Source organism: Larimichthys crocea, chromosome XIX, assembly GCF_000972845.2.
Source record: "Larimichthys crocea isolate SSNF chromosome XIX, L_crocea_2.0, whole genome shotgun sequence".
NCBI classification, from domain to species: Eukaryota; Metazoa; Chordata; class Actinopteri; family Sciaenidae; genus Larimichthys; species Larimichthys crocea.
In genome coordinates, this window is record NC_040029.1 from 4,089,217 (window position 1) to 4,099,943 (window position 10,727).

At 40.8% G+C, this 10,727-nt stretch overlaps 1 long non-coding RNA gene across 2 annotated transcripts in view; it reads right to left on the minus strand.

Annotated features, from left to right (window-relative positions):
* LOC113748329 (uncharacterized) overlaps positions 1-9,873 on the minus strand; it is a 238,633-nt gene extending 228,760 nt beyond the window's left edge. For both annotated transcript variants that reach the window (XR_003464279.1, XR_003464278.1), the window contains exons 1-2: positions 9,513-9,873; positions 8,467-8,541 (exon numbers count right to left, since the gene is read on the minus strand). This is a non-coding gene — a long non-coding RNA (uncharacterized LOC113748329). The remainder of the gene's footprint in view (positions 1-8,466; positions 8,542-9,512) is intronic.
* Positions 9,874-10,727: the final 854 nt, after the last annotated feature.

The window sequence follows — 10,727 nt, forward strand, 5'->3', positions numbered from 1 at the left end:
TCGTCTCTCCACAACCGGCTAGCTGGCTTGTTTTGATCATCATTTTTAAAATTGACTTCTTTAAAATCGTATAAAGCAAATCCACGAATAGATAAGTATGAGTTTGAGCATGCAGCCATGTTTGGACTATGGTGTTCTTCCTTTATGTAGAAGAGCAGGAGGCTCTGCGGTGGTGGTATACACATGATATTGTTTTCCCTACCATTTAGTTGAGCATATTTAAAGATAGTTTGAAAAATACTTGGATTTTACTCATCTTCACTGAGCTCTTGGTTAAAGAATGTAAGCCCACCCCCACGTAAAGCATGCAGGGGTCACCGTAGCTTTCCTAACCAGACCTTTAAAAGATGGCTTCCATCCAGGAAGTTAGCGGTAGAAATATTGCTCTTGGCATGTGGCCTGTTAATGGTATATGGCAGATAATGTTTTTTTTTATGTCTTTTTATGGCTTACTGAACATATTTGATGAAATTGTTACATCAGCACGGTTTCTGATATGTTGATTATTTTTGATTTAAGACACACTTAATAGAAATTGCTATTTTTTTGTGATTTAACACACCCGGGGCTCAGAGTGCAATAGCGCCGTCTTAAATATGGACTGTTGGAGACGTGTACTTGTTCAGATTATGTTACTTATGTTAAAAAAACTAACGAGTGGACAACTTTGCTAACAGCCAACGACACAAGACACAGCAGACAGCTACCCTAGCTCGGTGTCTGTCTTTCTTTTTACATCTCAAATGTATCATTTGTCACTTCAGCACTTAAATATTCTGCACTGAACTCCGTGACTTCTCTTGAATAAGCATGAGTCAACTTTGAGCTGTAGGTGACAGTACGAGCAGTTCTTACCTGTAATTTCTATGCCATTAGTAAATATCTTTAGGTAAGAAGCAGACAGACATCAGCTTCCTATACTTATTATGACCTTTGTTTCAAGGTATCTCATTATATGTTTTAAATTGTGCCGAGTTTGATGCATCCCACACTTTAATTGGGTTCTGTCTCTTAAGGGATGAAGGGTGATAATGAGTGAAAAGCTATCAGTTGTCATATTTTGATCTGTTTGAGTGAGAGGTATTCTAAGAGACGCCTGCTAGAACACTTACACAACACTTTGGGTTAGGAGTTTTACAGTTAACCTTCTGCTGCGTCAAGTCATTGCCATTTCCATCCCCCGCAGAACATTTTACAGGTGCCAGATGCAATGTTTTAATCCTTTCCAGCGGAGGCCAGGTGAGCAGCCTTCAGATGACGAGTGTATCACAGGAGGGGAGAGACACTTAGTGAGCAGCAGACTGGGGCTGGTGTCAGCTCGAGCTGGCAGATTCACCGCCGCCCCTGTTATCCGTGATTTTTGTGTTTTTATTTGTAGCGCCCGTGTAACTGACAGATCTCGCAGAAATCGTCTATACTGTTTATCTCTGCCTGATTTATGCGTCCATAAATAAATGATTCACGCTTGTGTGTGTGTGTGTGTGTGTGTGTGTGTGTGTGTGTGTGTGTGTGTGTGTGTTGCAGTCATTACAGATTTGCTGCATCATTCCTGTCTGGCTTTAAGAAACAGCCTCGAAGCAAGCCTCACCAATGTGACAACAAGCTGATCTGTTACAAAATCTACCTCACTGTGCTGCTACCTTTACTTCTAGTTCTTCTTCTAGTGTTATGTGCTTGTGTGTGCCGTGTTTGTCTGTGCATGTGTCCCGTCTGCCCCGCCGTTCACCCGCCCACCCCCACCCCTCTTCCTTTTCCGCGTTACATCATCCCAGAGGTTGTTGTCACCTAGCAGAACAGCGCTTGGTGGTCTGTTGCATCTGCAAACCTGTACACACACACACAGCCGACAAGCTGTTAAGCATTCAGGTAAGCGCTCATCGAAAGGCAGAACACACAGATTGACTCCTGCCGGGCTGGAGGGATTTGCATGTACACACACACACACACGTGCACACGCTCAGGTACTCAGACTGGGAGACTAAGTGACGTGCGTGTGCGGACGCAGTGACAGGGTTTAGTGGCCTCGCGCCTGGATAGGATGATATCACTCTCCTCCGGTGTAATTAAATGCAATTCATGGCACTGTCATAATGCGCAGAGTACAATTTCATTTGCCTCTAAGGATGTGGAGGTGGAGAAAGAAGGGAAGGGGGAGTGAGAGACAAATAGTCAAAGGGTGAAAAGGGAAGCCCAAACGACAAATGTAATGCCGGCTACGTGTCTCACGGGGCGAGATCGAATGGTGCACGTTTTTATTTTATTTTATTGCTTTTCACAATTACCCATAAACAAGACCCGGCCTTCGTCAATGAGGTCTGAGGTATCTGTTGTAATTTTCTGTAATCTCTCCTCCAAGGATGTTGTCGTGAATAAAAATTCATCTTACCCAGAAACCAGCAGGGGTAATAATGGGTGTAATTAACGCAGCAGGAAGACGAAGATATGATGTTTATACCACATTTACCCTCCACTCACTACCCCCTTGTTTTTGCTCTCTTTAACCCCTCTCTCATGAGCTATTTCTCAAACTAACTACCACCCCTCTTCCCTTCCTCTGCTGCCCGTCCCTCCTCCACCTCCGCCCAGCGCTTTCTTTCTTTACTTCTCCAGCTACTTCGCTTTGCATCACTATCTTCCCGGCCTTCACCCCTCTCTCATTGTATCCTCCCCTCTGTCTCCCTGTGTGTTTCACACACACACACACACACACTCTGCTGCGTCTCTGGCTTCCTCCGCGTTAGTCAGTTCAACAGCGCCACCCAGAGCCTCGCCGCTAAAGTGACATGTTTACATAACCATTGTTGATGAGGGCTTCATCTTGAACATCTGCTCATACCTCATTTTTTTTCTCCCTTCACTCATTAAGGCCGTTAGATTTTATTGATGTCAGCTTCGCCCGCGTATTAATGATTTATGCGCGTGCGCACCGTAATAAGTTGGATTAATTGAACAAGGCTTCCTTGTTTGAGGTGCAGTCTGGGTCACGAGAGACACTGTGGCAAAATTTGATCTTTTTATCCTGACAGCAAAAGTGGGACGGATAATATTCCCATGTCCATGTGACAACTTGTTTTGGATGCATAAAGGAGAAAGAGAGTAACACCCAGCAAGCGTGTGATAGAACCACCGAAAGCAAATCCACGAAAAAAGCTGCAATACGGTTCAGATTCTAATGCTGATGTTCTTGTATGGCACCGACTGAGTTTGCACTTTTACAGCAATGTATCCAAAAAAGAAATATTGCAAGCTGCTGATTCATTTTTTATATCAAACTTGAGTTTCTTTTCCCAGCACTGCAGGGTATCTCTCCACAGGACTTGCTCGTGTGTGTGTGTGTGTGTGTGTGTGTGCGCGCTCGCTGCTGGGTTGAGGGTCAATGCATTCTTAATCCATTTCATTCAAAATGGAAATTGAAACGTCTTCGCTAATAATCACTTTTGAACCCTCAGTCAAATCCTTTATTTATATCCTGCTAATATGAATCATTTAAGGGCAAAGATATCTTATATTTTCATAATGTAGACGTGTAATATCTATTCATGAAGTCAAGTAATTAGCACCAGTGTAGCCTATAGCTATCATGAACGTATGGTACTCATTGTCAAGGCTATACAGATTTACATAACATTATCTACATAATTAACCAGTTGCCTCCAGTATAATTTTATAATCCAAATTGAGCTTTTTCAGTAAATTTAGGTAATCATTTTGTCGAAAGTGTAATGATAATGATGTACACGGGATAGCTGGCTCTAGAACTATATGTTGTATTTCACAACATCATAAAATGTTTTTGTCTTCCTCGTTAGAATTGAGATTTGTGTCACGTCTTTATGGCCAGTGGAAAGCTGGGCGCTTTACTCTCAGCTCTTCAAAATAAAAGGCTCGTGATCATTTGGAAAAAACAAAAAGCACAATCAGCAGCAAACACGACACAGTGGACCATACCTCGTTTAAAAAAAATGATACAAAGGTATCGAGATGAATGTTATTGAAGTTCCCGAGCATAATTACAGTGGCCTCAGTGTGTAGTATTAGTCAAAAAACAGTACATGTAATAGTATTAGAAAACCAACACACTGACCCTTGAAGAAAAAGTCAACCCCTGCACTCTCACTCTGTAATACGCAGTATCCATCATCAGCCGGCCCCTGGAGGTGTTTCATGATAAGGGGTTGTAATACAGTTTGTGCTGTGCACATTTTACCCTCAACCTGCCTCATCTACTTGTAATTGCAGTTTGCAATTTCATATATTTCCCATAAGGGCTTTTTTCTTTTTTTTTCCCCCAGTCCCACGAGAGAGAGGGCCGAGGTGAACTTCTGTTGGTTCTTGAAAACAGGGGCTTCCATCAAAAGAGAAAAAAAAAAGGATTCCTCGTTTATATGCGAGATGACCTACTGGGCTATATGTTCAAAGTACAGGATGTATTATGAACTTAATTCTATTCATCTGCTATAAAACACACAGTGAAACTCATCATTTAGAAAAGATTACATTTAGAAGGGTCCTGTTCTGTCTATCAACACAGTCGGCCTTAATAATAAATAAGGACAGACTCAATTTGAATGCAGCCTTAGTATCCCTCCTAACCTTATGCTGATGCATTGCATTTTGGCCTTTGTAGTTCTCTCAATTGTACTCAGCACTGTGGCACTCAGCATCGTAAATTCAATTTTCTATTCCAAAGGGCATCATAATTCAATGAAAATTTGACTTTTTTTCAAAAAGTAGTTCATAGATTACATTCTAAAAGGTAAAAAAAATATATAGATTATCTATATAGAAATGTACTCTATGTACATATACATACATATACACTCTTCAATCTTGTGAGGGGTTAAAAAAAGAAAAATTAGAACATCCTCTTTCCTTTTCTTACTTGGTGCATCCTATTTCTTTAGTCACAGATTGTCAACATCACTGTCCATTAACTCCACATCTGTGCTGTTAAAGGGATCAGTGTGTAGCGTTTAGTGTCGTCTAGCGGTGTATTTAAATCCCCCATCATTCGTCCTCTGGTTCCGAGTGTGAACAAACTATGGTGGCTGCAAAACAAAGGAAAAATCTTTATATTCTGTAAATAGAGCCTCCTAAATCTGGACGCACTGGACCTTTAATATCTGGACGTGACATAATATTGACTACCAGCGGACTAATTATTCGTAACAGTGAGACAGATAACCCACAGGCTCAGAAATGCATGGCATACTGCTTCTTTTATCTTTTCTGTAACGTTCTACTTCAGTGATGACTGGTAGTGACAGTTCAGCAAACCAACAACCACACAGCTACCCTAACATAAAGAGAGAGAGAGAGAGAGAAAAGCTTCATTTGGATCAGGCTGTGCAAAAACACGCACTGTACCCTGCTGCAGCCTACAGTCTGTTCCAGACAGCCCCCTCAGACTGATGGAGGAAAAACACAGACCTGGGTATAATGTTTTGGAAGACTTGTTCTTGGAGACGGCTTGCTGTAATGCTTCACACCGAACCTCTTAATTCCTCTCAAACTAATGCTGTTCATTTGCTGTCTGGCACCTGTACACACACACACACACACACACACACACCCACACACGTACGTCATCATCTCTGCTGCTCTTGGATTTGTGCGCATGCTGCATGTGTGAGCTGAAGTCTTTAGCAGTCCTACATCGTTTCACTGTTGCACAATGCCAGTGCCAATCCGACATTCAACACAAGTCAGGACTAAGCTATCTGTGTGTGTGTGTGTATGTGTCTGGCAGTCAGTCAGATACCTCTGTAGTGGCACTGAGAACGTGACCGGAGTCCCAAGTTGCCTTACTCTCCCAAAATGCTTCACTGCCACACAAAAGGTGGTGTCAATCCACGCAGGGGCGGTCAGCAGGAATCCTCCTGCTAACTGCAGGCAATCGGCCACATACAGCCACACAGTCAGCAGCATTACAACATACTTTTAGTCCTCTCTCTCTCTGTTCCAGCCTCTCTCTCTTTTCTTTTTGCTGTCTCTTCGGGCAGAAGTCGTTTCTCAGATTGGTCCATCTCCCAAAGGGAGTGTTTTTTTTTCCCCTCCCTGCTTCTCCCTCTCCAAGGAGTCTGCTTTTGTGAGTCCATCACTCTCTGAGGAAGTTCTTTGAAGGTCTGTCTCTCCAAAAACTTTTTTCTTTTTTGGTTCATATATGTCCATCTTGAAAAAAAAATAAAATAAAAATTCTTCTCCAAAATGAGTTAACTATTCCTAAAACACAAGTACGCACTTGATATTTTTTACCTCACAGATCTCGGTTTAGCCGTAAACTGAACTTCCTCAAACTATGCTCATTTCAGCATAAGATTGGCTTCCAAATACTGAATAGATTTCCGAGAAGTGATGTTTGCAAACGAGACACTACACTGAGTGATAACTTGTAAACATGTCATTTGTTTTCTTGGCTCCATTGTGATGTACGTGGGCGACATCCCACAACACTTTTTTTTTTTGACACATTCATGCTTTACTTTATATGGCGTTCTATTGATGATATCAATGACAGCAGAAAATCAATCCAAATGCATAAATCATACTGAGGATGCAACCAAATGGTAGCGGTACTGTCGACGTGATATGACTGTATAGGTACATAGTAAATATTAAAATTGGAGTGTTCAAAATTCAAATATTAAAAATTAAAAGGGATGAAATTCAAATGGGATTGTAGAAGGAGATTGACAGCACTAATATATAGTATGTAATGTATGTATGCAGCATCATTTGCATGTTACTGTATCCTCCCCAAGTTTCGAGTGCGGCTCATCCAGCACTGTCCTCAGCGAGCGAGCATCCGGTCTCACTTTGATGTGAGTGCCAATCCGAGATTGAAATGTTAGATCACGGGCCTTGGTCCCAGTGATAAACACAGTGCAGCAGTGCAAACACAAAGAAGAGCGTGCAGAGGTAAAATAAGCCCACAGTTTTATGTCTGATTTTTTGGAATAATTGGACATGAGGAAAGGTGTCGTCTTTATAACAGCAGGTGCAGGCAGGATTCAATTAAATACATTCTCAAGCTGCATGAAAGATATTTACTTTACCATATGGCTATATGAGTCTTTTCAATTTTATCGCGCTGGAGCATCTGGGCTACGCGTCCCCGTGAGTGATTTCACCTGACTCCTCTTCAAACCCAACTATGAGTGCTGACTTCTCACTCTGTGACTGTTTGGCTTTGCTTTAAAATGAGTTACTGCTGTCGGATCAGGCGGCAAAAAAAAAAAAAGACTGATGTCCTCTTGCTGTACATAAAACGACGCCTTCGATGTGCAAGTGTCGCTTTATGGAAACAGGGTTATGTTGCTTTGGTGGCATCATTGTTTTTGCACTCGTATTCAAAAAAACGCAATAAATACAAAGTGACAGCAAAGGTAGAGCCTTTTGAAACTTAGTGACAAGATAATCTGATTATATGTTGGACGACTTTGTCCTTGTTGCGTGAATTGGCATACTAATGAGGGAGGGGGGGAAAGTACAACTCGAGGGCCTTGAGTTGTTTCAGATAAGCTGCATTGGGAAGGAGTGAAAAGTTTCACCCCATGTGTTTAAAAAAGGCTGAATGCAAGATTTATTGACTTGTAAATGACAGCATTGTTTAAGTTATGAATGCCAGTGGGTCGGCGCGAGAAATAACGAGAATCCTGTGTGTTTACAGCGCGCAGAGGAGAAATTCGAACCAACAGAGGTGCCGCGATATCGAAAAATTTGATTTAAGCCACCTCTTAAACTGAGTCAATCCTGACACCCAAAGCCATTTCAAATTTATTTACGACCAGCTCTCGTTATAAGCTCCATTCTCTCCCTTAATACCCCGTAACCCTTTTAAAATTCCTCGCCGACTAAAAAAAACAAACCCCTCCAGCTGAGGAAAATCTGCTGCCGCATGGTGTGCAGAACTACTCGCGATTCCCTTACAAGTCATTATCAATCTGTTCCTTTTTCCCTCCCGTTCCTCCCACATACCGGAGAGAGAGAGAGGGCCAGAGAGCTCGGATCTAAGAGAACTTTACTTGCATTAAGCTCCCCATCTGTCTCTATCTCTTTTACAACACACACATGCACACACAGACGTTTACAAGCGCACGTTTATGGTCTTGTTCTACGGCGATACTTAGTAGATTAAGGATTAGATGTCTGCGATGTGCTTGGGCGGAAACAGCCCTGTCGTAATGAGGGAATTATTTCACACGAGGGGTCGTGACATTTATTTCTCTCTAGTCGTCAGATGGAGACGACAGATGATTTACGATGGAAGATCGGCTCCAAAATCCAACTACTAAACAGTAAACAGTGCACGTATCATAGATACACGGCTTACACGTAATTCTCATGTGCTTTCTTAGCTTAAATACATAACTGGCACCATCTTATCTATTTGCTTTCGACAGCAACGTTACAGAATATGACCTACGAACATAGCGGAGTATTAATAGACACATGTGTATGACTCACGTTTTTGAAGTTGGTAGTTCAATTCTTCTTTCTTTCGTGTAGACGAAGTTTCCACGTCCAGCGCTCAGATGAAGACTAGAGATGATTTACAACATACGATTATTATTATTGGCCTTGTCCTGTTATTTCGCTTAATAACTTCTTTCTTTCTGTTTTTCCCTATACTAATTGTCTATGTAATATTCCATCAGCCTGTCCAGGGACTACAGGTGGAAAATAGCAATCTGCTAGAACCTGGCACAATACATATTCTCTTGTTGTACAAGATTAATGTTTTATTGTGCGCTGTCCCTGTCTTGAAATACATAAATTACAATTAAGATCAGTTCAAAAAGTAACAAATAACAAAATCAGTCACTGGCTTTCTTATAATCAATGAACTAATGAAGAACACTGACAGGATGTCCTCTCTTATGACAAAACACATGCACAGGGGCCAAATTTCTCACTTTCTGGGTCTTCAAATGGGGGTTTGTGACCCCTAGGGGCGGTCCTCAGAGTTACTGAAGGGGGCCACCAAATGATTTTGTTCTTTTTTTATTATTATTGAATTATGTCTGAAATACAAATTAACATGAATGTAACGTTATTAGATAACCCAGCCTGTTAGCAAAAATAATCATAATTGACACAAAATCGATGATGGACTTATGCAGTCATGGGAGCCAGCACCACATGCTCATTATAGGCCCAGTTTAATTATGAAAGTTAAATCAATATTTGAAGAAATAAAGTGGGACAACACTGACCACAACACAAGTATCTTGTATTGGCATATTGGAAGATTCAAGATAATAACATACTTTTGCCATTTTGACATTAAATAGTCGGGTCGACACAGGTGTTAGCAATTATGCTAATTAAGGTGCACTAATTAGTATCATTGGGAACACCTGTGTTCACCTCATGTCATAATGGTCTGTTATACAGGTCAGGCTTGAAAAACACAACACGAATGACGAACAAGTAAGCAACAAACAGTCACGTATCACACCTAGTCAAGCAAGAAATGCAAATGTTTTGTAATACAGGTGAATCCGACTCACGTTTTTGACGTTGGTAGTTAATTCTCCTTTCTTTCAAGTTGATAAAGTTTCAATGTCACACTCCATTTGTTGCTGTAAAAGTCGCTTTGTCGACAAAAAAGTTATCTGCGTCACACGGACGCCGTCGACTAACCTGCACAAGCTAATTAACCTCCCACCTGTTTTAATTAAAATGTGCTAAACTTTCTGTTGTTAGTTAAAAAACCACTCACTGTTGACTTCAGTGTGTTTTTCCTTTCACGGTTTCGTAGTGGCGTGGGAGTGGCTTCAGCTAATTGTTTTAATTAAACTTTAAAAAAGTCAGTTCTCTTTCCTCCTGTCGACTTTACTAAGGATGCAACTCTCCGTTTGGCCACACACACTGCATGGTGTTTACCGTTATAAGCAAGGGGGGCGCTGTTTCACACATTTGAGGAAATACTAATGTATCAATCAACACTTTAAAATTTCAACTTAAAATAAAAAATAAAAGTCTGAATTTGATATGTATTTATTCATACTAAAACGTGTATAAGGTAAGATGCTGTATGTAGTAAGTTTTTTTAATTGCTTGCGCACTGACATTTCAAGTAACCTCTGCAATCTGGCATTTTCCTATCTCTCTCAACTTAATTATGAAAAAAGTTATTTTTATTTTGAAAAAAAATCCTAACTTGACCCATCTTCAATTCACATCAGCCAATTAGTACTGGCCGATATCCAATTTCTGCAAAATAATTGAGAAAGTTTGTTGACTGTCTTGTATTTTCTGCCTAGATTTACACATTTTTAATTTCTCTGCCAACCACAGAACTAAAATGGCCCTTCGTGATGGACACACACACTTAAATAAAGTGAAGCATTAATTATAATTAAAGGCTTGATTGTGTTTTTACTGATTGAACTGTATGTCAAGAAAAGCTGGAACAATGCCTTTTATCATCTGTAAAAAAAAAGAAAGTAAGAAGCGTTTTGCCACAGGTAGAAACAGAAAAACCTTTATCTCTTGTCTGGTTAAATACCTTACTCGATGGTTAGACAAAAAGGGGGAAAAGGGGGGTCTGTTGCAGCCAGAGATAATTTTATCACATCACACCTGTTCTCTGATAAATGCAAATGGCTTTTGGCTAGCCTCAGGACTGATTACAAGATTATACTTTCTGCCTATGAAGCCTTTCATGTCTGTACCAGTCTGACCTGCATATCAAATATGACCTATTGCACTCTTGGCAATAC